This window comes from Silene latifolia, chromosome 4, assembly GCF_048544455.1.
Source record: "Silene latifolia isolate original U9 population chromosome 4, ASM4854445v1, whole genome shotgun sequence".
Lineage (NCBI taxonomy): Eukaryota > Viridiplantae > Streptophyta > Magnoliopsida > Caryophyllales > Caryophyllaceae > Silene > Silene latifolia.
The window spans coordinates 76,862,287-76,884,705 of NC_133529.1; the positions used below are offsets into that span (position 1 = coordinate 76,862,287).

A 22,419-nucleotide genomic window follows, 5' to 3' on the forward strand; every position below is an offset into this window, starting at 1 on the left:
GGATTCCTTCACAGGGATTTTCCTTGTTTTCCTCAGCCAAGAAGACGGGCGTCTTCCCTTCAAGACGGGCGGATTTTCAGAGACGGGCGGATTTTGTTTCAGGACGCCCGGATTCTCTTTCAGTCAAAAATCTTTCAAAAGTTCAGCTCAGAGGGACGTGCGTCTTCTACCCAACACGTCCGTATTGCCTGAAGACGGGCGGATTCTCCTGAATCCGCTCGGATTCGACCCCTTTGTACCCGGATTCAGTTCTATCCGTGTACAATGCATATCCCTTGTCATTCTTCCATTCTTCTTTATATCTTGTGTTCTTCATTGTGGGGGCACTACTAAGGCATGGATAGCCTAGGCAATTGCCATCCCCACACTAAGCTAAAGCACTACACATCAATTGAAATCATTAGTCCCTCCCTCACTTCTCTCAAACATGACAATTATCTTGATCAAAGTAAATAAAAATAAATCCAAAGATGACCAAAAATGTAATACAAGAATTGAAATGCGAGTTAGGCAGTTAGAAATATTTACAAATGCTGGTTTAGGGAGGACTCCACCAAACTCTCATTCTCGATGAGATGTCAAGGGGGCATGTCCAAGGTGTTGTTGATGTTGCTCAACACCTTAAAGAAATAATCAAAAGCTTGTTCATTATCGTTATAAAGTTCTTCAATAGACCTTGGCCCTTGTTGTCGGTCTTGATCGATGGCATTACCAATGTAGGGATTAAAAATCCCTTCAAATTCGTCGTCCCAAAGACCACAAACTTCATTAAGTTGATCATTGAAAATCTCTTGATTTGATGGTGACAACTCTCCCAATTTCTTCTCTTGGCCAATGAGGCCATGCTCTTCTTCTTTGCTTGATTTTTATGAGCTTTGCAAGCTCTCCTTGTCACAATTCACTTGCTCTTTGAATGGAGCATCTTCAATTTTCTTCTTCCATTGGAGTTCCGACTTCTTCCTCTCATCCTTTCGACTATAATGATCAATCATGAAACACGGTTCATGCAAACGAGGAGCTCTCATAGTCTTGTCAAGATTAAAGGTTATGCTTTCATCTCCCACTTCTAGAGTGAGCTCACCATGTTTCACATCAATCACCGCACCCGCGGTGTGTAAGAAAGGTCTTCCTAGAATGATTGGAATGTTGGAATCTTCCTCCATATCAACAATGACAAAGTCCACCGGGATGAAAAACTTCCCAATTAAATCGGAACATCTTCCCATATCCCTAATGGTGTCTTCGTCGATCTATCGGCCATTTGGAGTGTGATATTTGTGCATTTAAGCTCTCCCATCCCCAACCTTTTACTCACCGAGTACGGCATAACACTCACACTAGCCCCTAGATCACATAAGGCTTTGTTGATCGTTGTGTCGCCAATGGTACACGGTATTGAGAAGCTTCCCGGATCCTTTAGATTTGGAGGTGAACTCCCTTGAAGTATTGCACTACTCACCTTAGTGAAGGCGATAGTCTCAAGCTTCCGGATTGACTTCTTCTTTGTGAGGATGTCTTTCATGTATTTCGCATAGGCCGGCACGTGATTGATTAATTCCGTGAAAGGAATCGGGACTTCCAAATTTTTCACAATTTCCATAAACTTTCCAAGTTGGTCATCAAATTTGGGCTTGGCTTGACGACTTGGAAAAGGAAGTCTAATCACAATGGGCTCCTTCTCCTTGACCTTGTCTTCATTTTTCTTTGAAATCTCTTCTTTTGATGATTCTCCATCTTTGGAGTTTTGCACAATTTCTTCCTTATCACTAGCTTCCACAACTTCATCCTCAACTTGCTTCTTCGGTGCTTCATACCTTGTACCACTTCTCAAGTGAATGGCACTAACCGTTTCATGTCTTGGGGGATTACTTTGAGGTGGTAATTGCCCCTTTTGTCTTTGTGAGCTTGAAGATGCTAGTTGAGTCAATTGGGTTTCCAACATCTTGGTGTGAGCTAGGATGTTGTTGATGGTGGTTTCCTTTGCTTGACTATCTTTTTGCATTTGAGTGAAAAATTCTTGTTGATTCTTTTGCATTTGGAGGACCGCTTTTTGGACATCAAAACCTTGGTCATTTTGGTGATTGTATGGATTTTGATTTTGGTAGCCTTGGTTTTGATTGTAAAAGGGTCTTTGATTTTGGTTTTTCATGGGAGGTGGGGTGTATGTTGTTTGAGGGTTTTGAACATTTTGGCTTTTGTATGAGAGATTTGGATGGAATTTGGTGTTTTCATTGTAATAGTTGGAATAAGGGGTACCACTCTTGTATGCTTGGAAAGCATTCACTTGTTCATTTGTTCCCCTACATTCACTTTGGTCATGTCCCAAAGTTCCACAATTCTCACATATCCCACTTGGGATTGATGAAGATGCCGTCATGGCATTAACATGATGCTTTGGTGATTTTGAGACTTCTTCAAGTCTAGCCATAGCTTTCTCGAACTTCAAATTGATTGTGTCAATGTGAGCACTAAGTTGAGCACCCAATTGAGTAATGGAGTCCACTTCATGCTTTCCTCCTCTAGTAGCCATGCGAGGTCTACTATATTATGAGTTATGGACCGCCATTTCCTCAATTTTGTTCCATGTTTGATTGTCATCAACTTCGGTGAACATTCCATTTGATCCCATGTTGACAATGTTCCTTGAATCTTCATATAAACCGTTCCAAAATTGTTGTACCAAGAACCATTCGCTAAGTCCATGGTGAGGACATGAGCGATAAATTCCTTTGAACCGCTCCCAAGCCTCATACAAAGATTCTTCATCCCTTTGCTTAAAACCCGTAATTTGAGCTCTTAGCATGTTAGTCTTTTCCGGTGGGTAGAATTTTTTGTAGAAAGCTAGAGCCAACTTCTTCCAAGAATCAATTCCGAGAGTGGCCTTATCAAGGCTCTTCAACCATTGTTTCGCAATGCCAATTAGAGAAAAAGGAAATAAGACCCATCGAACTTCGTCTTGAGTTACACCGGTTTGTGAAATCGCATCACAATAGTCACAAAAGGTTTCCATATGAGAATGAGGGTCTTCACTAGGCATCCCCCCAAATTGGCTCCTTTCGACTAATTGGATAAAGGCGGATTTGGCAATGAAATTTCCGGTTAGATGTTGTGGTGTGGGAGTACCATTGGGTAGGTCCTCCTCGGTGGGTACGGAATGTGATGAAAACTTAGGCATTGTAGGTTGATTTTGGGTGGTATTTTGTAATGGGTTCTCCTCACCTTCTCTTGCAAAAGGGTTGATGAACTCAATAGTTGGTTGAATATCTACAACCTCACTAATACCTCTCAAATTCCTCCTAGCAAGTCTCCTATTGGTTGTCAAAGTTCTTTCAATTTCACGATCAAAAGGTAACAAGTCACCTTGTGACCTTCTAGACATGCAAAATATCAAACAACTTGAAAACAATTAGAACAAACCTTGAGGAGTTTTACTTCCCCAAGGCAAAGAAAGACACAACTAATAACAATATAAGGAAATCTAAATCAAGCTAACACCGTCCCCGGCAACGGCGCCATTTTTGATCGGTCCGTTTCGTGTTCACAACTAAATAGATGTGGTCGTTGGGTCACGTCCGAATCAAAACACAATTTATAGCTTCACAAACAACTCCACAATTAGTAAAGAGGCAAGTAAAGGTCGGATCCCAAGGGACGGGAATTGAGATGAGATTTCTATTGAAACTAGTGGTATCTTAGGGGTGTCACAATTTGGGTTGATGTAGAAGGTCACTAACTAAAATAGCAATGAAAATAAACAAGCAAGATGAATTAAAAGGGTTGTAAACAATTGATAAAAAGCACTAGGGTGTCATGGGGTCATAGGGGAATCATGGGATTGATCATACAAACATGTTCTCAAATTATAAACAAGCAATTATTGTTGTGATGGATTGGGTTGGGTTATATCTTACAATCCTAGGAAAGTTTGGGTCCCGGAGCCGAATCGATTAGATTGTACAACACCTACAAGTCGACTTAATCTTCCCTACTCAACAACATGCATGGTCTAATGAGACACGAGTTGGTTTATGTCTTACAAGTCTCATTGAAAAGGTAGGTGATGGGTAAAAAGTGCAAGGATTCATAGGCTCGCATTTCATCAAACATAACATGTGCATGAGTTGAGATCAAAACAAGCAAGCAAATAAATCATGAAAGCATATTAATTTAAGCATGAATCATTCCCCATGTTGGTTTCCCCTAATTACCCATTAACCCTAGCTAAGAGACTACTCACTCATTATCATGTTGATCATGCTAGCAAGGTTGTCAATCATACCAACAAAATGAAACATGATGAACAAATGAAAGTAATTAGCAATAATTAAAAAGGGATTAAGAGAATTATACCTACTAATGATTCCAATAATAAAGCAAAGATAAAAGAAGTACTTGATGCTTGATTGAGAGGTTGTCAATCTCCTAATAATAACCCAAATAATCTTCAATTACCAAAAATAAAGGATGAAGAAAAGAGAGATTAAGGAAATAAAACTTGTATTAAAACTTGATTAATTGTTGATTACAAAACTAAAGAGAGATTTGATTGATATTAACTAATCTAAAAATTGATAAGAAGAACATGCTCTTCTAATTAGACTAATGGGGTATTTATAGTGGAAATTAGGGGGATGCATTAGGGTTAACTAACGGCTAAACTAGTAATTACACTTTTTAGATTGAGCAGGGAGGAGCCGTTATTTTTCGAAGGAAGGGCTTCTTTCTTTGTGGCTTGGAGAAGACGAAATTTTGCTGTACAGGAATCCGTGCGTTTTGGAGTCGGGACGGGCGGATTCTGGCGGTGGAACACGGGCGGCTTCTGGTGAATCCGGGCGGATTGTGGTGGCTGCAAACCCGAGCGTCTTGGGATGAAACCGCATGGATTGTGCATGTCGGGGACGGCCGGATTGTAGACAATCCGCACGGATTGTTCCTCAGCAACATTTCTTCTTCTTTTCTTCCCTTTTTCTTCATAAATTCCTTGCGGATTTCCTTGGGGACTCAAGGATCCTTTCTCAACATTGCTCATCTACTATAATATGTACAAAGGCCTTCTAATCTTGTCTCTCTTTGATGCTTGGTCATTGGATTCGATCAATTTAGTCTCGTTTTGCCATGAAAATGCAAGATTCTTACTCCTTTCCTACCAAGGGATCAAAATCTCAAAGAATATGCAAAACAAAGAACTAAAGATAATAAATGACCCAAATATGCACTAAAAAGCATGGGAACAAGGCTAAATCGGGGGCTAAATATGCGCTAATTATGGTCACATCAAGCGTGCACTCAACTAAGTCGATAAATACAATTAAATTGCTATGGTGACAGAGTCTCATAATTAATTCATCTAATTCATTTACTACATCGTCACATTCCTACCGCAGATCCCCTAATCCCAACATGAAAGCGGTTTAGCTACTCATGTCGCTAATTAAACTAACAGCAGATAAAATTCCAGCAGTAAACATTATGAAATAAACAATAAATCGCATAAAAGTAAATTAGGGCAGGAGAACAAATGTAATGAAACGAAGAATTAAAGCAAACAAGAGATTAATTATTAATAAGAGAATAGAAAGGAATTACAATCAAGCGAATCCGGCGTAAAGAACACAAAATCCGAGTGAAATAAATCCGAGAACAAGGTTACAGTGAAGAGGAATAAGCAACGCAGTAAAGTTTTGATGTGTAAACTGCTTAAGAGTCAATCAAAGATAGATAAAAGATGCCTAATAACCTAGTTTACATAGGTTTAAATAGGAAAAGTAATTAAGTTTGACGAAATAAAACATAACACGGCTAATTAAAGCCCATAATCAACGAAACCACTCGATCGAGTGGAATAAAACCACTCGATCGATCAAAACCTCAGCAGCATCTACTCGATCGAGTAGAAAGTTACTCGATCGAGTAACTCGTCTTTCAGCAACTTAAGGATCGAGTAAGAAACTGCTCGATCGACCATTAGAGGACGTAAAAACAACTCGATCGAGTGGTAAAACAGCTCGATCGAGTACTTTATCTTCAAATCAGCTCAAGTCCGCGCCCGAATGCCTCGTAATCCGTGCCATGACGCTTCCAAACGCAGTATCTCACTCTGGAAAATCCCGTCTCCTCTAAATGCATGCAAAAAGGACGAAAAAAGAGTACGATTCCACTACTTTTGCGTTCATTTCTACAAAATGGACAAAACGAACCAAAGTAGCCAATTTGGGGCAAAATACCATAAAAACAGTATAAAAATGCATGGAAATACGTGCTGAAATAGGCTAAAAAGACTATATATTATGCACGTATCAAATCTCCCCAAACCGAACCTTTACTCGTCCTCGAGTAAACTAAAATGCAACTAATGGAACGGAAATGATAACTCAGAGCTAGCTTAACTTGTCTACTTGAATCAATTTAATGCAACAAAAATTAACAGTTAAAGCTAAGCAGTCAATACGCAAACGAGTTATAAGCTGTTTAGAAATATAGCCAACCTATCGACCTTGCAAGACCAACAAAATTGGACTCTCTCGTGGTCACTCTTCTCTCATGAAGCAAAGGGTGAATGTTATATGTAAAAGAGAGAAGAAAAGACAGTCACTCACCTAACTGCGACCTAAATAGCATGCATGCAACAAAAATGAAAGACAATTCAAGTACTAATGCACACACTCCAACCAATAATGTCCGTCACAGCCGAGGGCTTACAAATAATTTGGGAATAGTGAGGTTCAGGTGAGAAAGGCAAAACATGTTATGGAAATGTGGAGGTAAAAGCGTCAAGCTAGTTCCTAACAGGACCATAATGAAACCATCCGAATCTCAAGTGACTGAAAAACTAAGTACAAGTGCCCTTCATTTGGCACAAAGCTCTCTACCCAATACACAATCTCCTCAAAAAAATATAGAATAAGAATGGAGGAGTCAGACGGTCACAAACTTCCCTTTTTTAATACCGTCTGAATGAGCTAACTGAAACAAAACAACTTTTTTTTTTCAAACTTCTTTTTTTTTCTTTTTCTCACGTGATTCAGCTTTTTTTTCTCATTTTTTTTTCCTCTTTCACGTTTTTCTATTTTTTTTCCTTTTCAATACTTTTTTTTTCATTTCCTTCCTTCCTCAATTTTCCAACAACTCCATACAAAGAATTACGGGCCAAACTGCAGACAGAAAACTCATACCACAAAAGACATACTAACTAGCTTGACTAGGCAGGCTTAGTTTGGGATGTAGCTAATGGGTCAAAAGGCAAGTTTTGGCTTATGTGGAGCTAAATGGATGAAAAATATAAGGAAAGGGAAATTTGCAAGCACCTCCCTGCATGTGACACCAACCACAAACCCGAATATGTGCATTTGACGAGAAATTGAATGTCATAAAAGTGCAAAAAAGATGAACATGCTATGCAAGGAGTACTACTTTCAATTCCTAATGAACTGGTCATGAATGTCACCGGTTATGGGCTCTAAAACTCAGAATTTATCAAGTAGTTTGCCAATTTATAGGTCAAGTCTAAACAGTCAGCTATATTTGAACAGAAACTCGTAGACTATGCGTATGACAAAGCTAATAACTATCAATAAAAGTGCAAGGCTCAAGCAAAAAGACAAGTTATAGTGCATTGTCATCATGGAAATCTACCGTTCCGACTCAACCTATATGCAAAAATAAACGTGAATTTTTTTTGAATTTTTCTAAATTTTTTTGAGTTTTTGATTTTTAATGAAATAAACAACAATGCAAGCTGAAAAATAAACGTGAATGCAAAACAAATGCAAATGCAGACTCAAAAGGATGCAATACCCTCCCCAAACCAAAACGGACAACGCCCTCGTTGCCCTCCAGCATACACCAGCAGATATATACAGGGGAACGGGAATATACAACCAAAGGAAAATAAAAACAATAAATAAAAGGAGACAAAATAAAAGAGTAAGAGATACATACAAAATACGAACTTCCCCAAACCAGCCAGAAAACTGGGGAAGTGAGTAGACCAGTAGCTACTCGTCAGCGTCGTCGCTGCTGTCACGGATCTCCTCCACCCTGAACTCCGGGTCTCTCTCCTTCACTCTCCTCCTCTGCTCCTCAGCGTGAGCTCTCTCCACTGCCACCTCTGGGTCCTCGTCCTCCTCCCGTCAGCAGACTCCGGGTACCCCTCAGCTGGGAACCGGAAGAAGGAAGGGTGTGGCCAACCCTCTGGGATCGGACGGTGTCGCCGCAAGTGGTACTCGTACAGAGGGTGTAAAGCAAGTGCCAGATCCCTCTCCATACGAGCCTGACGCTCTGCAACCGGTACGAAAGTGGTACTCGTACAGAGGAGGTGGTACGAAAGTAGCCGGTAGGACCGGCTCAGCCTGTGTCTGGTCAGTGGGAGTGGGAGTAGGAGTAGGAGTGGTAGTAGGGGTCGGGATGGGAGTAGCCGTGGAAGGCTGGGTACTCCCTGAAGGTGTAGACCCTTCTCCAGTCTCAAGACGCCGCTTCTTGGCGGCGGGTGCAATGGGAGGTGGTCGGAGTGGAAGGAGAAGGTGAGGTAGTGGTGGCAGTCGGGCGCCCCTAGCAATAGTAGGAAGGGGCTCTAGACGGGGGAGAGTGTCACAAGGTAAGTCAACAGACAAGGAGCCGTCAATCTTCCAAGTCTAGTAGTCTGGGGTCAGCCAATGTTGAGCAAGCATGGCATCCAGACTCAGTAGCCTCTCTCCCGCGAGGTACTGCAAGTCACGAGGCCAAACGGGGAAAAGGCGACGGGCAAGAATGGTGGCTTTGCCACCGCAAGCAATAGTTCCCGTCTCTTTCAACCCCTGGCTCTGAAGGTACTGGCGGTCAAGTAAGCTATTTTGAGGGTAAAAGGACCCTCACAGTCAACGTTCAGGTAACCGCCCAGGATGGAGAGCTTGGTGTTTGTCATGTTGTTCGGCTCCTTTCGGCCGAAAATAGTGCTCCCCATCAATCTAAGGAAACAACGGACATGGGGAAGGTGGACCTGATGGAGCTTTCGCTCCGCGTAGGTGGTCTGAGCTAAGGTCCGCCACAGCTGACGGTGGACCTTCCTAGGGGCAGCAGTCTCGCCCGTAGAGGAAAGGCCAAGTAACCTACCAAACTCCGCTAAGGTCATCGGAAAAGCCCGGTTAAACAACCGGAAGGACACTGAAGAACTATCGGGGTAAGCATTGTGTGCCCCTGAGGAGAAGGTAAAGGAGCTGAGAAACTCAAGGCTCAGCATAGTGATGAGTCCGGCCATCCCTGTGCCCTGTAGTAAAGCACAAACCGACTCGTAATTGCCGAGTCTCTCAAGTGCCGATTTCTCTAGAAATCGGGAAGGTACATGTACACAGCCTAGCAGGTGATAAAATTTCTTGCGATGTAAAGCGTTAACGAAATGTACCTGCGGATAATCTGGGTGCGAGTCGAGGGAAGTGTCCCCTCGGACTGTGACCGTGCCAGAAGTAGAAGCAGCAGCTGAAGTAGAAGCAGTAGAAGTAGAGGTGGCTGGAGCTGGCGTAAAACGAGACTGTCTATGACCCCGGCCTCTGGAACTCAAAGCAGAAGCCCGTGCAGTGACGGTGTGAGGAACTGTGGTCGCTCTAAAGGCAACTGATCGCCGGCGAGTCCGCCACAGGTGTAAAAGTAGAGGCTGGTGTAGAGGTAGTGGCCGATGTGGCCACCACTGAAGAGAAACTAGCAGCAGTGCTAGCAGTGGTGGTGACCGTAGAGGAAGTGGCAGCCTGAACTAAGCTAGCAGCATAGCTAGCTGGAGCGAAAACTGTACCTACGGCTGAAACTAGAAACACTGGGGCTGCAGTAGTCACTAAAGTGGAGACAGTGGCAATAGTAGGGGCCACTGTCTCAGACAGAGACGGACTAGAAGACGAACTGGTAGAGGGTAAAGAGCTAGAATCCATCATGTATACAAAGGGTAGGGGGTATGATAAGAAACAGCGGCTAATAGTGGCTACAATCAGCACGAAAAACCAGCAGAAAACAGCATGTGAATCCTCTACCAGTCGAAAATTTCGACTTACAGCACACAATTCCCAACAATTCCTCAAAAATTTCGAATTACAGAATGCAAATAGCGATAGGGAACGGGAATAACAGTTAACAACAGTAGCAAGTGATAACAATTGAGGTTAATTAAGTCAAGGAAGCATATAAACCCGTCTGACAGTCGAAGATTTCGACTAAAACGGCCCTAATCGCGAAAATCGTGTGAAATTCGAAATAATCATGCAACATTCGGCGAGGAATTGGGATATATCATCAAGTAAGACAGTTAAGGGCAAATAAAGACAATTAAAGTCGAAAATTCGACCAACAATAGATTTTCGAACCCTAATTTCAAATTTACCTCATAAAATTCAAGATAATCGAAATTAAAATGCAAAGAGGGTGTAGAAATCACTTACTTGGTGGGAATGGACCTACAAAATGCAATTAATCTTCAAAGAAACAAGCAAAACAAGCGATTTTTCGATCTCAAAACCGCAATCCCTAACCCGCGTTAAAAACCGTGAAGATGAGCACAAATAAAGGGGAAATTACGGGGCTTTGAATGATTAATAAGCAAGAAACAGATTGTAGGTGGCGGATTTGGAGATTGGGCAAGAAAGATGGGGATTTGGGAATGAATTGATCGCAAATTGGGGGTGTTAGACGAAAAATTGGGGGTTAAATGAAATAGAAAACAAAAGTAAGGAGTTTAAAGAACAACTCCCTGCGTCCCTTTTGCATTTCCACTCGATCGAGTGGTTTTAAACTACTCGATCGAGGACTTTGATGATCCAGCTGCTCGATCGAGTAGAATTCTACTCGATCGAGAAGTCCCCTTTATTGCTTTACTCGATCGACTGAAAGAAACACTCGATCGACCATTTTTTCACTCGATCGAGTACAAAAAGTACTCGATCGAGCTCTTTTCTCGCGTAAGCTCTTGAATTTCGTCTTTTCTTCCTTGGAATGCGTAAAAACTTCCCCAAACCTGCTTAAAAACACGTGCAAAAATATCCCAAAATACCAAATACGCATAAGCACAGTCTATAGTCTTAAATCTATGCTAAAAACTGTCTTAAACTAATTGTCCTAATTAAAAGCAATAAAACAAATTCAACGGAAAATTCAAAAAAATTATTTATTACAAAGTGTTACACGGGGCATTTCCCCGCTCAATTCCCAATGGAATTCAGTAGCCCTTTGGAAGGCTCCTGACTGGAGGACGTCATCTCAGCAACATTGACTGTCCTCTTCAACTTCCATGAGCTTGAATTTGAATCATTTAATTCTCTAGGAGGGGAATAGTTCACATCCACATAAGCTCGAACATTCCTCATCCTTGCTCCTCTATCACCGTCTTTGGCATCATCATTCCCAATTTGATTGACAGTAATTGCACCATGTCCTTTGACAACTTCTTCATTGCTTTCATCTGTACCTGCAGCAAGGAAAACAGACGAACTTTCCTCTTTGCTCTCAGTCTGAGTCGGAGGGGTAACGATAGCAGCACAATACTCCAAATTTTCATTTGGAGTGTCAATAATAGGATCAATAGAAGAGAGGGCTTTGCAAGGCTGAGCTTGCATGGGAGCCCTCCGGGACTTAGACTGATAAAAAATCAGCTCCTCGTCCCCTACCTGAAAGGTCAAAGTCTTCCCCCCGACGTCTATTACTGCACGGGCAGTGGACAAAAATGGTCTCCCTAAAATAATAGGGGTGTGTGCATCTTCGGGGATGTCTAAGACAACAAAATCAACGGGAATAAAGAATCTCCCGATATGAACAGGTACGTCTTCTACTATACCTAGTGGCCGTGATACACTACAGTCGGCCATCTGGACTGTCATGTTGGTGCAACTCAGCTTTGTCAAACCAAGTCTCTTAGCCAGAGACAACGGTAAGACACTCACGCTAGCGCCTAAATCACATAGCGCGTTATCAATCAAATGGGTACCGATATGACACGGAATTGAAAAACTACCCGGGTCTGACTGCTTAGGAGGTAACTTATTTTGAAATAGGGCTGACCCCACCTCAGTTAAAGCTACTGTCTCACTATCGCTAATGTTCCTCTTACGCGATAAAATTTATTTCATAAACTTAAGATAAGAGGGTACCTTTTTCAGCAACTCGGTGAATGGCACAGTGACTTCTAAGCTCTTCAGAAGTTCGACAAATTTGCCAAATTGTTGAGTAGCTTTAGTATTCTGCAGCCTCCTCGGGAAGGGAACCGTGATGGGTATCTCGAGTCCCTTGTTTCTCTCTTCCAATGTGTCTTCCGGAGCAAGTTCTGTATCCTTTCGACGCTTCTTACCTCTCGAACGAGGTCTTTCCGGTGATTTATCGCTTAAACGAGCACTAGCAGGCTCTCGAATAAGCTTCCCGTCATCAAAACTACTCGATCGACCAATTTGCCCATTCGATCGAGCAGTTTCTTCATCAGTATCACTCGATTGAGTGAAATTTTCACTCGATCGAGCAACTCCATTTTGCTCTTCACTCGATCGAGTAGAAAAACTACTCGATCGACCATTTTCTTCACCAAATCTGCTCAATCGACCACCAGAAACCAGTCGATCGAGCACTTTCTTAGCTGTCAGCTCGTTTTCTTCGCCAGAACACTGTTCACCATCAGTTTTAGCCTTCCTCGGGTCTGATTTTTGCACTTCCGGTCCCTCATATGAACGACCGCTTCTCAGATTGATGAAATTTACCGTCTCATGTGGATTCTTCTCATTTTGAGTCGGTAATTGACCCTGCTTTCTTGAGGATTGATTCATGGCTAATTGGGCAACTTGAGTTTCAAGTGCCTTTATGGACGCATCTTTCGTTGATCACTCAAAAGCGCCGTAAAAGCTTGCAACATAGACTTAAGCTCACCAATTTCACTCACCCCACTGGAAGATGATGCACCTTGGTTAGGAGGAGTAAAGGAAGAAGGCTTCTGATAGCCTTGTTGATTCTTGTGTGGAGGAACATACGGCTGCTGCTGGTGCGGAGGAGGTGTGGGATTGAGCACATTTTGACTAGTCCATCTCAAATTGGGATGGACTGCCCCTTGATTATTGTAATAGGAACCCTCCCTTGCCTATATTGTTGAAAGGCAAGGACTTGTTCCTTCTCCACAAGACAGCCAACAGCAGTGTGGCCATCATTACTCCCACATCTCTCACATGAAACGGTCTCTCCTCTAGTAAGAACATGGACGGTCTGAGGCTCCCCAGCAGCTTGTAATTCCAACTTGTCGAACCTAGCATTCATGGTCTCGGTGAGCCAAAACCCGCTTATCCACTTTGCATGAAGCTGTTCTAATCCCATCCCTCGGGTTTCCATACGACAAGACTATGATTCGCCATCTCTTCAATAAGGGACTACCCCTTATCATCATCTGTATTCTCCTGGAATCTTCCACTGGATGCCGCATCAAGTATGGCCCTTTGGTCATCATACAGCCCATTGTAGAACTGATTAGCTAGAAACCATGGGTCAAAGCCATGGTGAGGAATAGACCTCACCAACTTCTTGAATCGCGACCATGCCTCATAAAAACTTTCATCGGGAGCCTGTCTGAAACTGGTGATCTTAGCCCTCAGCAGATTGGTGCGCTGTGGAGGGAAATATCTCTTGTAAAATGCAAGAGCAAGAGACTCCCAATCTGTAACCCCAGCAGTTGTGCGGTCCAAGTCAGTCAGCCTGGCTGAATCGGCTAAAGAGAAAGGAAATAGAACCTCCTTATTCTTATCTTGAGTTACCCCCTTAGTGGCGGGGATAGTAGAACAGTAATCTCTAAAGACCTCCATGTGCTTCCTCGGGTCTTCACCAGCCACACCTCTATAGATATTCCTCTCCACCAGATTGATATAAGAAGGACGGATATCGAATGTATTACCATCCTCAGTCTGGAGATTGAAACCTTTCGGAATAGAGGATGCTTTAGGCACCGAATGACTGGAAAGCTTTGGCATCTTTACTGTAGAAATCGGACTGTCTTCCGCGAAAAGAGAATGATCTAGCTCTGGCTCCAAAATTACTCAAGTCTTCCTTTCGTGATTTTCTCAGCAGACGGAGTCTATGCCAGAATAATCTCTCTGGTTCTGAATCAGCTGAAACTAATTCAAACCCGTCGACACAGGCATAAACAACACTGAAAGAAAATAATAAGAACGGCCTCAAGGAATAAAAATTCCCTGAGACGGATAAAATAAACGAAGCAAAAACAGATAGGGCGATTGCCTCCCCGGCAACGGCGCCAAAATTTGACACGTCTGTCGTGTACCTGTCAAAAATAAACTAACTAAACTAACTATATAGCTAGGGAAGTCAGGTCGATCTCCACAGGGAGGCAAGATATCTGTAGAAGTCCGTCTATTTGGTCACAAATTGGTGTGGGGGGGGGGGGGGGGGTTGTTTGAATTGTTTTCTAAACTACGAAGTTTTAAGGAAAGAGAATTAAAGAGCAAGAGCAGTAAAGGCAAGAAATAAGTTTAAACTATCAGATAGAGAGAGACATGTCAGGATTTCGGTTCACTACGGTAGTCCAGTGACTCAGCTGTAAATGACACAGACGAATTATATGCGAGACGGATACGGAAAGGTCCTTTCGGTCCACTTTCTATCCTAAAATAACACTAACTTAACTTTCATCCTCGTCAGGGTAGTCTACTGTTCATAGCAAGCCTATTTAGTCCAATCTTTCGATCTAGGATTAATTTTAGCCAGATTAAAGAAATAACTCAGAAGCGTGCACTCAACTAAGTCGATAAATACAATTAATTTGCTATGGTGACAAAGTCTCATAATTAATTCATCTAATTCATTTACTACATCGTCACATTCCTACCGCAGATCCCCTAATCCCAACATGAAAGGGGTTTAGCTACTCATGTCGCTAATTAAACTAACAACAGATAAAATTCCAGCTGTAAACATTATGAAATAAACATTAAATCGCATAAAAGTAAATTAGGGCAGGAGAACAAATGTAATGAAACGAAGAATTAAAGCAAACAAGAGATTAATTATTAATAAGAGAAGAGAAAGGAATTACAATCAAGCGAATCCGGCGTAAAGAACACAAAATCCGAGTGAAATAAATCCGAGAACAAGGTTACAGTGAAGAGGAATAAGCAACGCAGTAAAGTTTTGATGTGTAAACTGCTTAAGAGTCAATGAAAGATAGTGATGGGGCATATTCTGCACCCGCTGACCGAGTCAACATATTGAGCAAGGTCAAAGCTAAAACACAGCAAGTCAACATATTAACAGCCTAACCGACGCAGCCTGTCGGCCTGTCACTTGGGTCTCGGTCTCGGCAACTAGCCGGCCGAGAGGCATATTCGCGTACTCACATCCAGTCCCTTCGGCATGGAGTCAACCAGGCCTGCCGGCCTGCCATGGGTCCCTCGGCCGAGGGTAAGATAGTCTTTCCACCTGCTAGCCACTTGGCCACTACGTGAGAAAAGGTGAAAGTCTATAAATACTCCACTTCTCTCATTGAGAAAAGGATCCGAAAACTATCCCAAATATCATAAAAACATCTCTTAATCTGGTATAAAACTCCCTTATCTCTCTACAATATACTTTGCCAAGTTAACATACAACTTATCTCTTTAAGTTTACTGACTTGAGCGTCGGAGTGAGTACGTTCGGCCCCAAGCCGAGCCCTCAGTTTGTTCATCTTAAACAGGAAAGAGTGAAAGGAAGAGACAAGCAACGACATCGTTCTACAAGCTTACGTGGTCACAATACTGCTCCAAAATTACACCCGGAACAATTGGCGCCGTCTGTGGGAATAGATACTAAAAGCTAGTCACCTCCCTTACAAAAAAAAAAACAACCAAAAACCATTCAAAGAGCTAAGAGGATGTCAAAACAACAAGAAACTGTGACTGAGGGAACTGCATTCTTCCAGGATGACACGTTCCCTGATTCTGAGATCGGGATGCCGAAGGAGTTCGGGATGCCGAAAGAGCTAGAAACACCGCTGCCTACCGACCAAGTCACCGTCATGGGACATGTGGTCGATGCGGCAAAATTGAAGCTATTCCTGGACCTGATGGGTAGTACGCCGATCACCCCTGTCACGACGGCGGTGACGGCAGCGCATCCACAGGTGACCAGGGCCCATAAAGTGACTCCGAACAACTTGACCGGAGCATTACAAGGAGCTGGGCATGCTAAGACGCCGGCGGAGCCCGTGGTGCCAGTGGCAGACCTAAGTCCTTCCCCCACTCGCGGGAGGACAGCGTCGCCGCGGCAACAACGAGGCCTGCCCTGAAGAAATGGAAGAAGTCCGACTCACCAAAGTCGGACAATGACAAGAAGCCCTTCCCACCAGAGGGAGAGAAGCCGGACTAAGGTTGCGAGGAGCCGATCGCCGCGTGTCATTCGACACGTGGTCAGACAACCCCTCAGTGCCTATGTCCTCGAAGTCCCTGTGCCGACTAAACTGAAGCTGCCGCCCCTATCATACAAAGAGGATAGCGACCCAACCGACCATGCCGAGGCTTTCGAGTCGTACATGTCGGTATGGGAACAGCCCGATGAGGTGTGGTGCCGAGACTTCCCAACGACCCTTCACGGGATGGCTCAGAGTTGGTACAAGGGGCTACCTAACGGCTCGGTATACTGTTATGCCGACCTGAGGGACAATTTCATAGCCCAGTATGCTTGCAACAAGCGAAGGGCCGTGGAGACATCAGATCTCCTGACTATCCGACAGGGGGAGGACGAGTCCCTCCGGAGCTACGTCAAGAGATTCGACGCTAAGGTTCAGCAGATCCGTGAGCTGAACACCGAACTGGCGGCCTTCGCACTGATGAAAGGCCTCCCGAAAGGCGAGTTCAAAAACGAGCTCATCAAGTGCGAAGACCTCAACTTACACTCCGCCAGAAAGATGGCCGACCGAGCCGTAAAGGTGGAGGAAGAGCCGCCGAGACAACGTAGATGAAGGACGCCGCGACGGGAATAGGTCACGGCCTGAGAGATTCAATAGGAAACAGCACTCGGCGGGCGCCGGGGGGAGTTCGGGACCATACACCCAGAAGCGGTACAGCAGTCTCACCCCCTGGTCAAATCACCGGCCGAGGTCTTTGCCCTGAGCAAGAATGAAGGGCAGAAGTGGGCAAGGCCCCCTAAGGCGAGGGGGGACGGTGATACTAGCCAGTTTTGCGAATACGACGGCCAAACCGGCCATAAGACCGACAACTGTCGGCATCTGAGGAACGCCATCGAGGAGCTAATCTGAAAGGGGGCCCTCAGCAAGTATGTAGCTGGAGGCCCAGAAACAAGCTCCGACGGGACGAATAGAAAATCAGTATTCCAAAGGATGGGAGTGATCCAGGTTGTCATCGGGGGAAACGAGAACGGTGGGTCAGCTAATGGGCACAAACGGCACCTAAATGAGCTATACCAAGCCATCAACTTTGTGCCCAAAACAGCGATCCCCGCTTCCACCATCCCCGATATAACCATCGGAAAGAAGGATTACGACGGAGTCACTGCCCCGCACAGCGACCCGCTCGTAGTCCACCTAGATATAGCCAACCACTTGGTGAAGAGGTGCCTAATTGACACAGGCGCCTACACGAACATCATGTTCAGGGAGTGCTTTCTCAATCTCGGTCTGAAGATTGGAGACCTGAGCCCCTGCACCAACCCGCTATACAGCTTCTCTGGGGCCGGCCTGGTACCCCTAGGGTCAATTAGACTGCCGGTGATGTTCGGCTAGGCGGATGCGGCCAAAAATGTCTTATCTGAGTTCGTGGTTATTGACGGTTCGTCCGCCTACAATGTTCTCATAGGCCGGGTCACTTTGAGCGAGGCCGATGCTGTGATGTCCATCCGGGCCCTGACATTGATGTACGTCTCGGACCGGGGGGAAGCACAAAAGCTCGTCTCAAAGGACGAAAGAGACGAAGTAGTCAATATCAGTATCGCGCGGAGGGTGCAACATGCAATCCCTCAAAGTGGCGAAGAAGTCAGAGAAAGGGAAGAGCCCATCCCTGCAGCAGGAGGGCGATCCGATGAATACTAACGTCGGCATGGTCGAAGGAGCCTAGACCGAGGAAGTGGAAATTGACCCAGAGCGCACCGTAACTATCGGTGCCGACCTGGAGCCAAAATTCAGAGCTGATCTCCTAGACCTGCTGAGGAAGAACAAAGATGTGATCGCATACTCAGCAGCCGAGATGTCAGGCGTGAGCCGGGAGGTGATCGTTCACAAGCTGAACGTACTCTCCACCGCTCGCCCTGTCAAGCAGAAGATGAGGAACTCCTCGGCCGAGAAGGATGAGGCCATCAAAGCTAAAGTAGACAAATTATTAGAGGCGGGCTTTATAATGCCTTGTACTTACCCTGAGTGGCTAGGAAATGTTGTAATGGTGAGGAAGTCGTCAGGGGCGTGGAGGATGTGTGTTGATTTTACCAATCTTAATAAAGCTTGCCCTAAAGATTGCTATCCCTTGCCTTGAATAGATAGTTTAATAGACGCCACAGCAGGCTACACTATGCTGAGCCTGCTAGACGCCTTCTCAGGGTATCATCAGGTATTCATGGCCGAGGAAGACATGCCTAAGTGCGCATTCATCACCATACACGGCACATACATGTATAAAATGATGTCGTTCGGTTTGAAGAACGCTGGCGTAACTTACACTAGGCTGGTGGACAAAGTGTTCCAAAATAAAAAAGGGCGAAACATCGAGGCTTACGTCGACGATGCTATTGTAAAAAGCAAGTCTGACAGCGAGCACTTGGCCGATTTAAGCGAGACATTTTGTTCACTAAGGAAATATAGAATGAAGCTCAACCCAAAGAAATGCAACTTCGGTGTCCGGGCCGGCAAGTTCCTCGACGTGCTTGTCAGCGCCAGGGGAATTGATGCCAATCCAGAGAAAGTCCAAGCAATCTTTGGACCTCACGGAGCCGAGAAATCGAAAAGAGGTTATGACGCCGACCGGGAGAATGGCGGCTCTCGCCCGCTTCATCTCTCGGTCGGCCGACAAGAGCACACCGTTCTTTAAAGTCTTTGAAAGGGAATAAAAACTTGGTGGGGGGAGGAACAGAGCACGGCTTTCGAGGCAAGCTGAAAGCTCACCTTCGACACTACCGACCCTGTCCGTGCCGACGGCCGGGGGAGACGCTATATCTATACATAGCGAGTTACCTCGGCCACGGTCAGTGCCGTAATCGTCAGGGAAGAAAATAAGCAGCAACACCCAATTTACTTTATCAGCCATACACTGCTGGCCGCCGAAAGAAATTATCCACTTATCGAAAAAGCAGCCCTCGCCGTCGTCGTTGCCGCAAGGAAGTTAAAACCCTACTTCGACGCACATCCCGTGACGGTCTTAACCGACCAGCCATTGGAGAAAGCCTTAGAAAAATTCGAAAAATCCGGCAGACTTATCAAATGGGCAGTGGAGCTCTCCGGCTTTGGCATTCAGTACAAGCCGAGGCCTTCGATAAAGGGGCAGGCGCTTACAGATGATACGTGCATTTTATATAGTCTTTTTAGCCTATTTTATGCACGTATTTCTATGCTTTTATCGTGGTTTTATGCTACGAAATGCCCCGAATATGCTGCTTTGGTTTGTTTTGTCTTATTTGCAGGAATGAACCCAGAAAGTAATGAAATCAAACCTTTTACCATCCGTTTAGCATGCATTTGAAGGAAGAGTGAATTTGGATCAAGAATGTAGCTATTTTGAGATGCGCAAAGAAGAAAGATAGCTAGGCGAGCAAGGGAAGAACTTCAAATTGCTAGTGCCTACTTTGGAGAGCCATATCTCGAGTTCTACAACTGACATTCAGGTGATTCCAATTGGAGATGAAAGTTTGTTCTCTTAGCTTTCCAACGCCACCGGAATCGCCCTGTTTGACCAAGTAACGAAGAAATTGCAGCCGTTTGAAGTTCAGTGCGCAAAGCAGGAAAAGCACTCGATCGAGTACATAAATCACTCGATCGAGTACTAGCTACAGCGAGAACAATAGTGTCGAGTACAATTAGATTTTATCTTATGTTTATCTTATATCTAGTTAATAATAAGGATACTACTTAGTATAAATAAGAGTAGTTTAGACCTAATAACGAGATGATTCATTCCGGGACTCGATGGGGGACGGACGACGCTTCTTTTTTTTTCTCTATTTTCGGATTAATTGTTCTTGGTACTTTTCATTCTTCTTTAATCTCTTAATAATTTTTATTGCTTTAATTCCTTCTTCCCTATATTAGTTATCGTAATTACTTTAATTCAATTCTTATTAGTCTTTTATAATCTTTGAATTTCAATTATCTATTTGTTGTTGTTGTTAATTCGATGGTAGTGAATAGCTAATTTTCTCATGCTAAGACTATAGGGGATCCATAATTATGAAGGGAGAGTAATCGATTTATTGGGTTAATCTTTGGTATTGTCTTTGTTGGTTAAATCTTTGCGATTAATTGTATACGTCCGATTGAGTCGACGCAATTAGGCATTTATTTCTTAGTGATCCTCGACCTGGACCGAAAGGTTGGAAGAGGCGAGACTTGTAGCGAACAATAGGGTATTGCAGTGAGGGCGAAAGTTAAGTTGTTTACACTTTAGGGTGAATTAAGGACCGAAAGGTGACGTTCGCTACCCCTTAGACCGTATTTGCATTGACCCGAGACCTAGATTACTTAGCGAACGATTATGGTGAACCGTCTGTCTTAATTTGTTCCTCTTTATCTGTCCGCTTCCTTCTTTTTATTTCCCTCTTCCTTATTCTCTTTAGTTTAGAAAATCACTTTTAAAACCCCCACATTGTGACATCGGACAGACCAAATTAGACAGATATTTAGCAACTTAGCCTCCCTGTGGAGATCGACCCTACTTCTGCTAGCTTCTGTTAGTTGTAACTTAGGTATTTATTTTTGGTACATAACGACCGTATCAAATTTTGGCGCCGTTTCCGGGGAGGCGACGCTTTTAACTGTTTAAATTTTGTCTGTTTTTCCGCCTCAAGGGAAGACTGAGTACCTTGAGGCCGCTCTTATCTTTTTCTTTAGTCTTTGTTTTGATAGGTCTTACAGTCTATTAGACAGATTTTAGAAAGAGATTGTCGAAGGGAAGGCTTGAGTACCTTCGACCCTTTTGCCAAGATGACGTCCGTCTCTCGACTTATTGCTCTGTTTGAAGCTCAAACTGAAAGATCTACTAATTGGGAGAGGAAAGAATCTTGGGGTTGTGGTAATCACTATGAAGTTGCTCCTCCACCGAGGCCTAGACCACAACCGTTCTTTGCCGCAACAAGGCTACCCACCACCTTGTTATTCTTTCTCACCGCAACCAATTCCTCCACTTGCTAGGAATGATGAGGCTGAAGAAGTTAAGTCACTGATATTGGCACTTGCACTACTGTGTCATAATTCTAGTGCGGAATTTGATAGCCGTATGAAGAAGCTAGAGGCTCGGTGTGATCAATTAATTACCGAGCAAGAGCAATGTGAGACAGTGTATGCTATCAACACCAACACCATTCCGTCTCATGAAGAACCCGTGTCACCCAATGTTGAGAATGATTTCTATGACTCGGACGACGAATTCCTATCGTACTTCAAGAGCCAATGCGCAGATTTAAGCCCTGATAAGAGGAATCACTCGATCGAGTGACCAACATTGGTCGATCGAGTGATTTTCCAGGAGAAAGTGCTCGATCGACCGAACTCGCTTTCGATCGAGTAGAATTCAAGGAAGCGGTCGATCGAGCAACGATTCGCTCGATCGAGTGAAGACGAAGGGGAAGTAGTTCGATCGACCAATAGACATGCTCGATCAACCCCGGAAAGCTGCGGAAAGCTGTTAAATCGTCACCAACGCCTATTCCAAGTGACGATACAAAGGAACGTACGGTTGAATCCTATTACATTCGAGTTCCTTTATCAAAATCGTCGCTACCATACCGTGATTGCAATTTCTTGGACCGTATCAGAGATCTTAATGTCGATCATTACAATGCAATGATTGCTCGGGTACCCTCTTATTCTGAATTTCTTGATCAAATTGATTGGTCTAAGAGGGATGTTAGTAATGTTAAGACGGTAATGAATGTTTCTATGGTGAAGAGTGCGGCGCACTTCTTCGAAATGGGACTCCACCCAAATTTGTCGACCCAGTCGTTTTTCTATACCATGTTCAATAGGGACCCATTCGTTTGATAATGCTTTATGTGACCTCGATTCTAGTGTCAACATTTTACCTTTGTCTCTTGCCTTGAAATTGGGTTTGACTAAGTTTACACGCGCTAGAACATTGTTCGCCTAGTGATCATTCTTATGTTCGGGTCAAAGGAGCTTTACATGAGGTACCTGTTAGGATCGGGAATTTCTTTATTCCCGTAGATTTTATTGTCTTAAATATACCCGAGGACCGTGACATTCCCGTTATTTTGGGAAGACCATTTTTGTGCACT

At 43.9% G+C, this 22,419-nt stretch overlaps 2 non-coding genes across 2 annotated transcripts; both read left to right on the forward strand.

Annotated features, from left to right (window-relative positions):
• The first annotated feature begins 2,696 nt into the window (after positions 1–2,696).
• LOC141654356 (small nucleolar RNA R71) lies at positions 2,697–2,803 on the forward strand. Its single transcript, XR_012547916.1, has one exon. It is a non-coding gene; the product is annotated as a small nucleolar RNA R71 (small nucleolar RNA).
• A 10,667-nt stretch (positions 2,804–13,470) lies between these two features.
• On the forward strand, positions 13,471–13,577 carry LOC141653948 (small nucleolar RNA R71). Its single transcript, XR_012547536.1, has one exon. It is a non-coding gene; the product is annotated as a small nucleolar RNA R71 (small nucleolar RNA).
• Positions 13,578–22,419: the final 8,842 nt, after the last annotated feature.